This window comes from Thermobia domestica, chromosome 8, assembly GCF_964235325.1.
Source record: "Thermobia domestica chromosome 8, izTheDome1.hap1.1, whole genome shotgun sequence".
NCBI classification, from domain to species: domain Eukaryota; kingdom Metazoa; phylum Arthropoda; class Insecta; order Zygentoma; family Lepismatidae; genus Thermobia; species Thermobia domestica.
This window is the reverse complement of record NC_137461.1, coordinates 259,226,378-259,242,989: the sequence shown is the minus strand read 5'-3', so window position 1 is coordinate 259,242,989 and position 16,612 is coordinate 259,226,378. Positions and strand designations below refer to the sequence as shown.

At 36.6% G+C, this 16,612-nt stretch overlaps 1 non-coding gene across 1 annotated transcript; it reads left to right on the top strand.

Annotated features, from left to right (window-relative positions):
• Positions 1–4,625: 4,625 nt before the first annotated feature.
• On the top strand, positions 4,626–4,697 carry TRNAQ-UUG (transfer RNA glutamine (anticodon UUG)). The gene has a single exon. It is a non-coding gene; the product is annotated as a tRNA-Gln (tRNA).
• The last annotated feature ends 11,915 nt before the right edge of the window (positions 4,698–16,612 follow it).

Sequence of the window (16,612 nt, the reverse complement as noted above, 5' to 3'; positions counted from 1 at the left end):
CTTTATGTATTTCTCGTAACAATCAGAAATCATGTTATTAATGGTTACGATTCGAATTGATAGACACAGTCCGCCTTATGCAGAGTCGTTTCGACGTATGATAGCGTCATACTAAACTACTGACTACTCCAGGAGACTTATGTTAGTCGATGGCACTAATCGCGCTTCAAAACGACTCTGCATAAGGCCCAGTGTCTCCTGAAAATGAACTTTAATCAGTGATTTGACCAAACAATTAACCTAGCAACCAGTCTTATTTTCAGGAAAACACTTTCCCCTTCCCGGCTGGAGCTCATGTGGTTCGGATTCCACGTTAATCAGTAGGTCCTGTGTCATATAGAATCGCTGCTGGAAGGGATGTTAAGCTCAAAATCAACTCAATAATACTTTCTCCTTGAATGTACTACTTCAAAGTGAAAGAATACATAAACGGACTGCTGTGGACCAATAGGTTTTGGAAGTCTTACGGGAAAAGTCGACTCGACATTTACTATGTAAATAACGAAATCTTTCATTCTCCTTTACAACAAATAAAACACAATGAAATACTAAATTTATGGCTGCTGCTATCTATGTATACTCATTTCCAAACTTTGCTGCGATTCGTTGCAATAGCAACACAAGAGATGCCAGGACGATTAAGCATTGAAGAGAGAGCCAAGATCGTAGCAAAATTTGAGGTGTGGCAGTCTGTAATTCAGATCCAACGGTGGTGGAGAGATTAACATGGAAGGATAGCTGTTCTGGATGCAAAAACAATTAAAAAATACCACAGAAAATTAATGACTACCGGAAGTGTTGTGGACATTGAGAGATAAGGTACAGTTCGGTGTCAGAGGAAAAGGTGGCCATAGAGATGGAGATGTTCGAGCGAAGCCCTTCAAAATCAATAAGGCAGACTGCAAGAGAGAGTGATATTACGTGCTATTCTGTGCGTGCAATTCTCCACAAAGAGTTACATTGGAAGCCTCATTATGTCCAAAAATTGTATCCAGATGATTGCAATAGGGATGTTGAATTTTGTGAAATGATGCTCGCATCGCATGAAGATCATTCACACCTGTTTGAAAAAAATCTGAGAAGTGATGAAGTTTGTTTCATGTTCAGGAGTTCGTTAATCGCCTTAATAGTCATTAATAATTGGCAGGAGATGGTTTCCAAGAGACCGTTGAAAAACTGCAGGGTAAGCCGAAAGTGACAGTGATATTGATTAACTTCTTCCCGCATTTTGGGACCCTATCTGTTAAGATATATTATGAACGCTGAAAGATACTTGGAAATGTTAGAAAAATTTGTATGGCTTACAATTTCTGAATGAGACGAGTCCATGAACTGTTATTTATTCAATATAGAACTCTCCCTCATTACACCTTGTGGTCTGTAAGATAATAGCTTGAAGAACAATTCGCAGGACGCTGAGTAGATCGCCGGGATCCCAGAAAATGGCCAGCGCGAAATCCAGACCTCATCCTATGCGATTTCTTATTATGGGAATGGGTTAAGGAAGAAGTGTATCGGAGCAAACCACAAAGTCTTGGTTAACTTGAGAATAAGATCCGTGAGGTCATAAATGGTGTTCCTGCTGAGGTCTTGAGGAAGGTCGTACAAACGTACCTATTGGTTGAGACATTGTCTAGAAAATACTGGAGCACACATTGAGTTGTAACTTTTAAAAGATACATATATATATATATATATATATATATATATATATATATATATATATATATATATATATATATAAACTACATGTGTGCAAAAAAGAGTTTATCCTACAATATTTTCTGCGTGTGTCTATATATACACACATGAAATTATATGGACTTTGAGGCTGGAATCCCTGCTTTAACGAATTTCTGTGTACACCACTGTTAAAGAGTACTATCACAACCAAACTACACATGGATATTTTCCAAGGGGGGCAAGACACACACACACACACAATTGCTAGAATGAAACCCAACAAAACAAAACTTCATTGCTATCAGCACCACGTCAGAAAAAGAAACAAATGCGAAACAAATGCGAAATTATCTTTTCAACTCAACTGACGGATATCATCATTCAAAACATCATTGCATGCACCATCAGGTTGAATATAATTATTACTGAAAAATATGAAATATCACATTGGGAAGAGAAGTAGATTAAAATCTTCGGGATGGGTTTGACTAAATTTTGTTACTCTAATCATTTAGTGAATGTTGATTTTAAAAGTATACTATTGTCACCAGAAGAGTCTATAAATGTTAACATTTTTCGAAAATCCAGAGAGGAGCAATTGAACCAGTGTTGGGAAGTAACGTAACGCAAGTAACGCGTTACTTGTAACGCGTTTCTTTTTAAGTAAAGTTTCCTAGTAACGCGTTACATTTTTTCCAAAGTAACTGTAACGGTAACGAGTTACAAATTTTTAAGTAACGTACCTAGTTTGCGTTACTTTTTTCGCGTTACATTTCGGATGAGTAACTACAATATATGTATATATATTTTTTCGGAAACAAATGTTTCTTTCCTGTAAGTGAATTTCTCAGAATGAAACCAGTGACCGACAGTCACAGACACACAGAGAAACAGATAAGTTCGTAGTGCCACTTGCTGTTTTTTGAAGATGAGGACAGCCTTAGGGAAATCATGTGTACTGATTGCAAGCACCTGGAAGATTTTGTCGTAGATTTTGACAGCTCCAAATCAATACATTCAGTGAGTGAACTAGGAGTGCAATGATACCGCTAATATAATTTATTTTGATTGGTGTTGTTTTTATAAAGATGGAGAACGAAAATGTTTTACCGTTCGAACATTTGAAAGAATACTTTTTTTAAGAGCTGAGGACGATGCTGGACAGAATTTAAAAGTAAAGTGTCCGAAGTGTTCCGGCGGAAAATATTTATCAACAACTAGGGTGCCATAATTAACGATTTACAGTAAGGTGTTAATATGAATAAACTGTGTTCTGATGAGGAGGCCTACTCTATTACTAGAAAATAGTTTGCTGATGGTATGCAATATTGGAGTTCTTTCAGATCAGTTTGCTTATCCTAGAGTCTCGTTGATCATAGAGTAGTGTAATGGTTCTCTATATTCTTTATTTTTAATTTTACATAACAACATTGTTATTATTATATAATTAGTTTAACAGAATAACAATAAGCAACCATTTTTTTCTAACGTATAGGGATGAGCACGAGTCAAGCTAAAACTCGACTCGACTCGAATTCAAGTCGAGTTTCGAGTCAAGTCAAAGGTAATATCCTCGAGTCGAGTTCCGAGCCGATTCAGTTTTTCGCGTCGAGTTTCGAGTCCAGTCGAGTTTGATAAATGGCTCGTTCGTTTTAAGTCGTCTTGAAATCATGACCTGATTACACTGCAAAACGAAAGCCATAAGAAATGTAAGCTAAACAGTAATATGGAATACTTTTCGTGTTGCTCACGAGAGGGGACACGGCTCGCATCTCGTCTCGTCTCGAAAGCGAGACCACAAGAGATGTTTTATAACAAGCTCAGCTCGGCTCGGCTCAACTGAGAAGATGGCTCGAGCCGGCTCACTTGCAGCGAACCATTGGCTCGAGCTGGCTTCGTAGGGATGAGCCATTTGCTCGATTCGGCTCAACTGAGCCGATGGTTCTAGCCGAGTCGGTTGGGTGAGCTGTTGGCTCGACTCACTTTTCGGTTCGGGTCGATAGTGAATGAGCTGTGAGCTGAGCTGCTCGAGTCGTTGACAATTCTAAACCCGGGCCGAGGAGTTTTGAAGATATTTGGCCAGTGCCCTCTAACTTTTAACAGTGTTTGACTCGAGCCCGAATACTCAACCTAGACCCTCAACCCAAATTCAGAAGCTCGTGAACAATGTCCTTGACTCCTAGACTTCACGACTACCGAGGTTGGCAATCAACTAGTTTTTTAGTATTCAAATACAAACCGCCTATGTTTCTTTTTATATACAGTGTTGTTATAATAATAATAATAATAATAATAATAATAATAATAATAATAATAATAATAATAATAATAATAATAATAATAATAATAATAATAATAATAACGGTAGTAATAGTAGTACGGAAAATTGAAATCATATTTTTTTCACAATTTTAAAGTTTCGGACCTTAAAGTAACGCGTTACTTTCGAAGTAAAGTAACAGTTACTTTTTGGGGGAAAGTAACGCGTTACTAACGCGTTACATTTTAAGAGAAAGTAAAGTAACTTGTAACGCGTTACATTTTTACAAGTAACTTACCCAACACTGAATTGAACCCTCTTGCCCTCCTCTGTGGGCGCCCATGAAACTACATAAATATGTAAATAAGAACTAAGTGCCATTTTCATAAAATGAAGAAAAAATAATTGTTTTTCGTGTGGCATTATGTAATAAAATGCTCGGTTTGCATTATTAGCCTTATATTATAGGGTAATATATTGTAGAAAGTACCTTTTCGATTATGCTCCATTATCTCTCTCCGAGTAGCCTGAATTATTGGCAAAGTGCCACATTTTGTCTACTTTTAGATCTGTGACGAAAGTGCTGATTAAAAGCCTTTGATCACTTTTTTTTCTGATATTCTGTTTTATAGGCTGTTTCAATACTTATTCTATCGCGAATTCCGCTACTTACTAACGTGAAGGTTCCATGGTGTAATGGTTAGCACTCTGGACTTTGAATCCAGCGATCCGAGTTCAAATCTCGGTGGAACCTGTATATTTTTTTCTAATGATCCGATCGCTTACACAGAAAAATATTTTATTAAATTAACATTATGTTTACTTATTTTTTTCTTTTCCATGGTGTTCACATTTCTGCCCTCTAAAACAGTGGTTTCCAACCTTTTTTGATTGACTGACATCTTATGAACATTCTCAACATCATGACACAGGTGTTTGAGCTCCTTCGTGGCTAAGCGGTTAGCGTACGCGCCTTTTGCGTTCGAGAACCGCGTTCGATTCCAGGCGGGATCTCGTGTGGTTCGGATCCCACGTTAACCAGTAGGTCCCGTCTCATACAGCCTCGCTGCTGAAAGCAACGTTAAACTCAAAATCAGCTCCACTTCCTTATCTTTTTCATTAATAATACTGATAATATAAATCATAATGATGAAATACTATAAGCTTGTATAAAATAGTGATTCTATGCAAGGGCGCCCATGTTGTGGTTTCCAAGGGGGGGGCAAGTATAAGTGACGTTTCAAATATAGTTTCAAATTTTGCTGTAACTAATGTAAAAATTATATTGGGTTTTCGATATTCCTAAGTACAATTTCCTCTTAGGGGGTAAGCAGCCCACCTTGCCCCCCTGATGGGCGCCCTTGAGTCTATGCAGTATTGAGCATTCACACTGACGCTAAAGACGCTCACTGGTGCAGTCTGTCTCAAAATTAATTTTAATGAGTTATTAAATGTTAAGATCCACAAATTATTAAGATCGATAAAATAAGTCGCCTGTTTGTTTCAAGAGTGGCATAACTCAAAAATCGCCCTTATTGTCTTATGGGTAGAAAATGAAAGCTAATCTTGATGTCTAGCTCTGGTAAAAAAATTTCAAAGATGTGCTTCCAAAACTGGGCACTAGAGAGCACTTTGTGTTGTTCTTGCGCCCATTTGTTTTCACTGCGTTTCGATATTTTCAAACGCGTTTCCTGAAAAGTTAAGAATTTTTAGTAATGTCACGCTTGAAATAAACAGGCGATTAAGCTTTTCTTATTACGAAAGTTCTTCTGCCATTGCTTTTATGTAGTGTTTACACTCGGGGCTTTCCTAGGTCACCTATAGTCACCTATGCAACTTTTCCAGTAGAAGTTCTATTGTTGACAGAACGCTGGTAGTACGTTAACGTGGAAATTCACACTTACGTTTCCAGTAGAAATGTTATGCATGTCCTGAATTTGCCAATGTATTCGTAGACCTCTTTTTGTATTGTATCTCACTTTGAGCAATAGGTTTCATGTCATTACCTTGGATAATGAAAAAGCTCATAGACTAATATGAAATCAATCAAGTAATCAATGAATATCAAGAAATAGTTGTCTACAAACGGAGGGAGAACAATCAAAACCAATTACGCTATTAGCTCAGTTCCTCTGCAATGCATCCATCTACGAAGTGGTCCTTGTTTTTCACTACAAGCTGAAGAGTAAGAGTAAATGAGGGTGAGAAGTAATATGTAGACAGTGGCCTTCTGCAGACTGATAATTCATGATCAAGTGTGTTAGATAGAGAATCTTAGCTAAGGAGCTAGACAGAGGATTTTAGTTGCAGGGCTAGATAGAAGGTCTTAGATGGAGGTTTAGAAAGAGGATTTTAGTTAGAGGAGAACTAGATCGTGGGTCTTAGCTGGAGGGCTAGATAGATTTTAGCTGGAATTCTAAATAGATAATGCTAGCTGAGAGGTTCTATACAGACAGAAGATCTTTGCTCGATAGTTAGAAAGAGAATCTTAGCTGATGAAGTAGCTACAGATAGATCTTAGCTGGAAGCCTAGGTAAAGGACCTTAGTTGGAGGGTTGGATAAATTATGTAAGCTGATTCGTTAGATATAGGATCTCAGCTGAAGGGATAGATATGGGATCTCAGCTTGAAGGCTAGATTGAGAATTTTAGCTGGAGAGTACTAAAAAGTTAATTATGACGGGATTTTTTTTCCAATTCCATCTATCTGTGTGTTTCACCATTTGTCTCCGTTAGTGGAGTCTTCCTTCTGTACTTCATTAGTTCTAAGATGACATTCAAGATATTTTCATGTCTATTCCACGTTACAGATCTTAAGGAAACGACTAAAGTGGATGAGGTGGTTGTTCCACTTTTCCTATCAGATACATCACTATAACTAATTCGGATGGAGGGCAGGGACTATTTTTCGCGCTCGGAACTTCTATGTAAAATCTGCTGTGCACAATATAGCTAACTCTCTGTCTATCTGTGTGTCGCATGAACATTGTTCAGCACTGGAAAGGGTAATTTATTTGATCATGTTTCATCCTCTATGTTCTTGGCGATACCATATTCACTTAATACTCATTTTATGACACTAGCGTTGAACTCAACAGAAAGATGGAGCACACGTACGTATCGTACACGTATGATGTTGTCACTTTTATTGTGTTGACCACCATATTTTCTATATCATCACTGTGTATTTCGAAGAAATGTATTACAAATAGTAACAATACGAAATTTAATATGAACAGATTATATATTCTTCAGTGTATTTAATTGGATCCCAGTGGGCTAATTCATGTGGAGTTTTAACTTTTTTTTTGAGTCCATTACAATATACATACCTGCAGAGTGAACCGGTTTCGTTGAACTATCAAAGACTAGCTTAAAAGTATTTTGTTGAATCGATATATAAAAAACTGACACTGTTAAATCACTGGACAAAATATTTATCACTTAGTCAAGTAAGAAAAAAAATAATGGAATATGAAAATTGCACTTACTGCACGACATCTCTTAGAAATAGATGGTGATCAGGGCCGGCCTTAGGTGGCGCGGGGCCCGATTGGGAACATTTTGCGGGGCCCCAGGTTAGAATTAACTTGCACCAGATTCTAGAGGTCTGTAGAACCAGTATATATAGGGTGTTTCAAAACAACACTGAGAGGTGATTCCTGACACCAAGAGACAAAAAGTTTAGACCAACCTGGTTGTACAGATGCTTCCTTTCGGAGTTATCGGCTGCCGAAAACATGAAACAATGAACTTTAAACGTCAATAGCTCCAAAACTATGGGACCTACCGTAGTCAGGTCAAGACTTCACCTAGGAACCAATATGTGCGCTATCCAAAAATACATATTTCAGAATCCTAAGGCACTCACGCAACAATTTTTATAGAGGAAGTTCGGCTACGGGCATATAATTTGAAGTACTCACTAACTACCACTATAAAAATTGTTGCGGAAGTACCGCAGGATTCTGAAACATGGATATTTGGATAGGGCACTTATCAGTTTCTAAATAAAGTCCTGACCCGACTACGGTAGGTCCCATAGTTTTGGAGCTATGGACCTTTAAATTTCTTTTATTTTTGAATTTTTTCGGAAACTAATAACTCCGAAAGGAATCATTTGTGCATGGTTGGTCTATACTTTTTGTCTTATCTTGGTGTCAGGAATCACCTTCCAAATGTTGTCGGTATTCTTTTGAAACATACTGTATATACAGGGTGGCCCAAAAGTAGGTATACACTCCCGTACTGATCGGCTCATGGCATTTTATATCATTTACTTATTATCCATACAGGTATTGACTTAGTTTCTTCATTATTTATTCTTAATTTCTTTTCAGTTATACCTGAAGCTTCGAACAAACCGAAGCAAATAAATGCATTATCTTAATAAATTAAAATATCATATTCTATCGATGCTGATCTGTATACCTACTTTTCGACCAGTCTGTATATTGCGCTCTCCCTGCTAGTTTATATAGTGCGTGCGCCTGTGGTATATATAGTCGCGAGCCCGATTCCCGATGGGAGAACACTCAAAGAGCTATTTCCATTTTCAATTGCACCATTCCTCCACCCCCACCCCCAGCTGTACAGAACATTGACATCAACTGATCAATGTAGCTTTCCGTACTGAAGAAAAAGTTACCTAAATTATCAAGCTGAGTCAACCCTTTCGAAAATTATTTGCATATTAAATTTAACATTAGAGTATATGGCCAGAAATACCTTTTTAGATTTTAAAAGAATTTTAAGAGAGAGAAACGCAGTTCTTAGGAAGTTTCCAAGAGACAATATCAAGGCACATCCAATGGTACTAGAGCGGGTTTCCGAAAAGTTCCGGAACATTGCTTAAATCGGATTACATGTATTAGGAGCAAAATTTAATCACAAGAACAACACTCTTGTTTGCTCTAGGGCCTAATATGCTGTTAAAACGGCACTGGAGAGTAGAGTAGACGGCAAGCGCGGGGCCCCCTTAGGCACGGGGCCCAATTGGGAGCAATCGGTCCAATCGGCTTAAGGCCGGCCCTGATGGTGATATCTACACGAAAACAACAGAACTCAATCACATAGAGCCCTTGGTATACAGTCCGAATCCAGAAGGCATTGAAGTAGAAGTATGTACTGACTTCTGAGTATTCACTTTCTTTCCATGAGTTTGATTTAATAATATGGCATACTTGTTTTGATACCCCGAACTTCTCAGTACTTCTGCTGCTGTATCCATTGCTTGAAAATATACCTGAAAAAGTAAAGCGTAAAATGTTATTTTTCATTCAAAGTAAAACATTAAGGTTGGTGCAGGCAGATGTTGGTTGAAAGCCCCACAACCTCGTCAAGGTCTCTACCTCTGTGAGGGCCTACTTTTGACTGGAGAGGGACGTAAGATCATATGCACCATACAATCTTACGCCGGAGAACCAGTTGCTAGCAAATTCCTTGATATTTCACTTAGCAAACCCTTTGGAATTCCTTTAATGCCAAAGATTTTGCTGCGATACTTTATCAAGTAACTTGCTAGTGGGTGATGATGAGATGAAAGGTGAGGAAATTCTAACAAATTCCTTGGTATTTCACGACGCAAACCCTTTGGTATTCTTTCAATCCCAAAGATTTTGCTGCGATACTTTACCAAATAATTTGTTATTTTCAGGAGAAAAATGAGGGCAGAGGATGGTGAAGTAGAAAGATGCTAATGTATGTGTATAGAATAATGTAGAGGATAAGAAAATAAGGAAATTTTAAAGAAAGTGTTATATGTAAGCAATAAGGGAAAATGAAAATGAATGAATGAAATGTTGCTATGGTTCTAAAATAATATTATTGTAACAATTAATTTTGTCGATATTTTTATTTCTTTAACAATTTGATAAAAATTTCTGAACGCAATAGATTCTTACATATTTTACTACAATTTGGAAATAACTTGTCTGTTTCGTGCAGAATCATGGAGTTTATGAAGCACAAGGTAGTACAGCGTACTTCTAAAGTCTTCATCCGAATTCAAAATGTTATAGTTTGAAAACAACTAATCATATTTGAATGAAACGCGTACCGTTAGAAAGAAGGAGTGTCAAATTTTATGTAAAATGCAGAATAATTGCAGTTATGTTAAATTTCCAGCTTATAAGTGTTCAATGTGGTCTCTTCTGATCTCATGAAAGAACAAGTTGATGTTCGAAATCTTCCCATAATAATGGCTTATGGTTTGCGTGACGAGAGATATCAAATACGATTAACCGTTTTCAGACTAGAACACTTTGAAATTGTATGAAAACTTAGAGACATCATGTATAACAAATAGCAAAATGCACGAAGTTTTATCCAAAGCCAGCACAATAATTTTGCAGTTTATGTAGTTATGTGACAGTATTGCCAGATTGTAGAATATGTTATTTGCAGGGCCCGGATCTTGAATCCTGAGAACCACGTGTTTGCAGGAAGCGCCAAGTGAAGAGGGCGCCAAACTGGAAAATTCAGTATTTAAATTCAGTATTTTAAATTCAGTATTTATTAGAGAAAATGTTATGATGAGAAATTTTCAAAATAGCTCCAAATAAATATTGCACAGACTGAGATATAGATAAAATACATCAAAAGGGCAATAAAGTCGAATCTTTGCGTGATTGGCTATAAAATACCCTTTTACAATTAAAATGGACTCATATATCAATTGGCGCCAATGTCACACTCACAAATGATGCAAGTTTAAGGAAAATTTCCCGCGGCTCAGAGAGATTTAGGAAATAAATTTAAAGAGCGAAAAAGGGAGATTTCACGAATATGAGACAATATGTAGGGAAATTTAGTTTTTCAATAGATGTTATATTAAGCACTACTTCATTATGACTAAAGACAGTGGCATTCTTTCCAGGCCCGCAAACGGAGGAGGACCTGGCCCCCTAAACTTTCCGTGGCCCTCCTGACCTCAATACAAATTTCTATTATTAATACAAAAAACACAATTTAGATATTTGTAAGAGCATTTTTAATAACTTCCGCCCCCTAACTTATTCATCCCCACCTAAACCTCTGTGGCTGGTTTGGGGCCTGATTATTTCCACAATTCCATCATATGCAGAAAATACAAATATAACAGACTCTTCATTCCTTTCCCAACGACTCTTCCGCGACCTTGGTAGACAATGTCATTGCCAAATATGTCTTTGAAATGGGAATGGCTCAACAAACAAAAGGAACTCAATTGTATATTTTGCTTATGGATTGGGTGACATTATCACAGCAGAAAGAAATGTCTTCAAAGATGTTTTGCTTTGTCATAAACAGTGTCCCTGCATAGTGCTTCGGTTCAGTGACCATAGTTAAGGGTAGAGAAAGTTCAGCGTAAATGAAATGCATATTATCGAAGTTCAATCGACTAGGCCTTTATTGTCCATTGATCCAGGAGGGGGTGAATACTAACAAAAGAGGAGCGGTACAAATGGAATTTTTGATCATTTCCGAGGGAAATTTTAACTCAAGTTCCTAATATTAGCGGCTCGCAATGGCTCCACACTGCTTAATGCTCACTTTGTTAATGTGTATTAGCCCATTTATCATTCATCAACATTTTTCTTTTCATCATGAATAGTTTCGTTATTTTATTTATAATTATGTGTGTTTCACGTTTCAATAATAATGGCCAACAAAAAAAGCATTTTGAAGGAAAAGAAAGCTACGAAACTTTAAAGAAGATGAAAGGCAAGCGAGTCTAAAAAGGTTTCATTCGAGTTCTGGAGAAAATTTCGAGTGATAACCATACAAATGTTAAGGTGAGGGAATTGTCAATACTAGTTACTGTTAACGAAGCATTTGCAAGTCGACAAATGTTTGATACTGTAAGTTTATTTTACATGATTACAGTAATTTAATTGTTAAAGTAAAATGAAATGGATACGTTCTCTTCGGTTACGCGTCTGAGTTAAACTTAATGTATGTCAAAATTTGTTTGAATACAATTAGTTTTCGCTCAGTATATGCGAATACAACTCGAAAGGGTAACTGTATTCGAAATCGAAACTGCAATCGAAAGTTTATTAGGATTATGATCAACATATTTTCTTCAGAATTCTCATTGTCAATCACAGCAGCATATACATGTTCGTTGCATTATAACAGTATAACGATCATTAATCAATCCATTCTCTCGTATTAAATTTAGATGGATCGTTATTTTTAAACATTTGGTAACAGTCCTAATGCAAAGTAGAATTTTGATTATTAGTTACTTGTGTTCAGGGATGCACCGACGGAGGTGGTCCGAAAGTCTGGATTCCCCAGAATTTTTAATTTTTAAGAAAATTAGCCCAATTTCAGGGGCAAATACACAAAATTATTTGCATTTTGTAGACTACTCCAAAAAATCTTCGGACCCAAAAGAGAAATCTTGACTGCGCCACTGCTTGTGTTTACGTTGTGTTACCTATTGCCCGATTTCGAGTTTCTATGATGGAAATAGATATGAAAGAACTTAGAGCCTAATTGTTTTATGCCTAAGTGAATCTGAAAAGAATTTTTGTGGGGGGGGGTTAAGAACCTTTTACAGGGGGACCTGATTTTGAAGTTACGTCACTGATTGAAGACAAATTAAATATCGATTAAGGATCACACTTTTGTCATTTGTTGTGTTGAAGAATTATGTGAAATCAACGATATCTGTAGAACGATAAAATGAACTAGCTTTGATGGCCATTGTAAATCACATACTCAATGAAATGAATAAGGTTGCAATAATAAGACATTTTTGCCAAACTGAAAGCCAGAGAAATGTCTTTATAACACGAACTTTTCAGTAACAAAGGAAACGAGAAATTGAGCTAATTACTATAATCGTATCACTAGAAATGTAAATATCCTTTGAATGAAGCATAAGAGCATACCTCTTTGTCAAAATCAAACCGGTGTTAATGTTAGATCTGAAGCTCACAAGTTTTCGACTGTCCTGGGTTAATGTTAGACTGCTGTGTTTCGACTTTTATGTTTCAATTGTACTTGTCAAAATACATCTTAGGTATATACGTATATCATAGTTGTGTCTTGTGCTTATTTAATTTTTTTAAAAAAAATGCTATTCATTATTAAAATTGGAACTTCGTTCAATATTCGTCCAGTCAATTGTTATAATTTCGCCATTTTTCGTTAATATTCACAGGGAGACTAAAGATATTGAACAAATTTGCAATTGTAACAATTATTTGAAGAATTTTTGTCCATTACAACTTTTTACTCTTTTAACATCATTTAGATGGGGGTGCCGAAATATTGTTTGCTTACACTTAAGAAATATCTAGAATCGGTCCTGGTTATTCGAAAGTAGTGAAATGATACCAATTGCTAATTACTTCCTCCCATAGTAATTTTATATATCCTAAACTTTTATATTTTATTAGCTTTATGTTTTATCAAAAGTACTGATTAAGTAGGAAACCAATTGTTAGGGTACACGTCTTCACTAATTTTTCCTTTTCCCTAATGTTAGACATGGGGAAGAGACAAAAGCACTTTACCATATGAAACTGGCACAGATTAAAATAATAATAATAATAATAATAATAATAATAATAATAATAATAATAATAATAATAATAATAATATAAATTTGGAAAGTTTACTGCTAATGTCTATTATTTCATGAGGAAAGAATTATGAGAAGAGAATTAATTTATACAGACTTTATGCCTCCAATTATAGTTAATAACAAAACATACAAATCTTAATAACACATATATCATCATCGTTACTTGGTAATCTCCATAAGAGAAAAATTGTAAACTGGAATGTATGTTTTCCAAGGTATGCGATTAGCACAGGGATGCAAATAACCACTCGCTAGAGACCTGCACGGGCCGAATTTTTCGGCCCGATCCCAATCCAGCCCGAACGTAGCTAGGCCCAGCCCAGCCCGGGCCCGAAAAGTTTTGGAGATTTTCGGCCCGAGCCCGGCCCGATAGGTTCTTTAAAATTCTTGGCCCAAGCCCGTCCCGGGCTCGATAAATTTTAAAAGTTTTTGGCCCGACCCCGGCCCGATAAATTTTTTTAAAAAAATAGCTCGAGCCCCAATCTTTCTCAAAATTTAGTACTAAATTTGACCTAACCCTCAGAAACATTTTCTAAACTCTGGTTCACAACCTGACGCTTGCCTGTCATCGAGAGAACAAAAACCATTCCCTGTAACAAAATAATAACTTAATTGATTTTTAGCATAAAGTGAAAATGGCAATATTGTTTAGCGACAGGCAAAACATTCCCACCCCTTCTTGTTATATTTTGAGTTCAGTGGAGGTCAAGGTTAGAGCTTAATTTACCGCATAATGCCTGCAATCCTCTATAGTGAAAGTGGAGCCGCTAAGCAACACAAACTGTAAATAGCTATTGCATCCTTTGTAACATTTTTCACGGACACACTTCTTCAACGTTTGGCTTTATTCCAATTATCATTTAACGAAAGTCTATAATTATTAAAGAATTGCAATTGATCGGCCCGACCTGAAGAGAAATCAGCGTCAGCCAGCCCAAGCCCGGCCCGGCCCAAAGAAATAACAGTGTCGGCCCGCCCAAGCCCGGCCCGGCCCGGCCCAAAGGAATAGCAGAGTCCCGTGCAGGTCTCTACCACTCGCCCACTCGTCCGGGGCGAGTGGTTCATCGGTACGGGCGAGTATTTAATATCATAGCGAAGATAAGCAAATTATTTCTATTGTGAGATGTGGGCTTAGTAGCTTTTCTTTTTGGGCTAGTAAAATGTTGTTGCTTATTTGCATCCCTGGATTAGCACCAATTCCTGTGCCTTCGCCTCACAGATTCTCTGTGCTATTCAATTGCCTTCGATCGCCATCGCTCGCTCAGACTTCCATGTAAGTAGCGATACAAAATCTCTCGTAGAAGCACACCAAGTGAAAATGGGAAGTCGTGTTATATGTTCAGAAAAAGATAACCCAGTGAGTTCCTTCAGACTGCTTAATCTAGCCCAACATCCGTCAGTTTAACGGCACAATTTATTAAAGGAAAATTTACTAATAGCAAGGTGAGTTCCCTCGTGGCTATATTATCGCACGCTTCTTTAGCGCGGGAGACCCGGGTTAGATTTCTGATAACAACTCACATGATTTGGATCCCATGTTAAGCTGTACGCAGAGCCATGTCGTGGAAAATCAGCGCCCGGGGCGAGAGTATACGATGGCACCCCCATACATATATTCCAAACAACTTTTCGTATCTTTTTTCTTTTTTTCTCCGGAATTTTCCGCCGCTCTTTCTTCGGCGCCCGGGGCCGTTGACCCCCACCACGGCACGGTCCTGGCTGTACGTCCACATCTCATATAGTCTCGTCGCTGAATGAGATGCTAAATTCTAATCAACCAACTAAAAATAATAAGCAATTTATTTATTTATTCTTTATGTAACATTCTTGAGATAAAAATTATTGACTTTCCAACCACAGCCTAAATCGCAAATACAAGGATAAATTTTTAATGCATTAGGAATCGATTATATTTATCAATATCATTTTTGTTCCACTATTATTAATCTGCACGAAAGAGGTACGCTAATAAAATGTAACATCCGAAAAGAAGACTGTTAAAAAAAAAAAAAAAAACTTCTAAACCGTAGAACTTTACCATTTTCGATTTCAATAGCGTCATAAGAATGAAAGGGGGAGGAGGAAAGAAGATGGTTATTAATCTTGAGCCATATAATACATGCCAAGAAAACATTTATCAGTATTTTTACGGTTTTTTTTTTTTTTTTAACTATGATACTTCTTAATAGAGGAACAGAACGATAAAATCATTCCTTTGAATAGCCCATTAGTATTGCACAGCAAATTTAGGAAGTTTAAAAGGAAGTCATATTGCATTTTTCTATCTCGTCATATATATAACTTAAAGTTTAGAGAGATTGAAATCATTATTTACACTTCAATTTTATACAAACATACCCCTCGTGAGATTTGACCTTACAACTTCTAATTTACGAGATCCAGTGATTTAATATCAATTTAATTATTTATTTATTATCATTTGAGCATGGTCACTGAAGGGCCATTCCATCGTCACGGGCAGGACATTTACACTACATTTTTGATGCTTTAAAGTTGTATATTTCTAAAAGTACAACATAAATTCTGCTAATTGTATGATATATGAGCAACACAGACTTAGGAGCATATGTAGCTGATGTTTTCAGTATTTTTTTCTGTTTAGAGTAGAAAATAATAATTCCTAAATGTCTGTCACGGGTGGGGACAAAAAAGAGAAGTGACTTTCGACACACCAAGTGAATGTTACAAAACTCTGTGAATTCTTAGCTCAAAATGTTTTTATTTAAACGGAAATGTATAAATGATGAAATTTTTAAACAAACTTCACATAATTGAAATTTGCCAAATATTTATTTAATGAATAAACTAAACTTTACTGTGTCACGGGCAGGACACCGTGTGAATCAACACACAACATCTCAATAAGAACGATTTCAAAATGAAATAAAATGGAAAATAAGTTAATTTCTGCTGTTCTGTTATAGCATTTTACATAAATAATTATATTTACTTCAGTTGAGGCTCGCTTTTACCACATACAAATAATAATATGCCGTACACTTATTTCTCACCACCTACACTTTAGGAAATGGTTTTATTTGCCCATTTACACCCACCTTGTACGGAAAT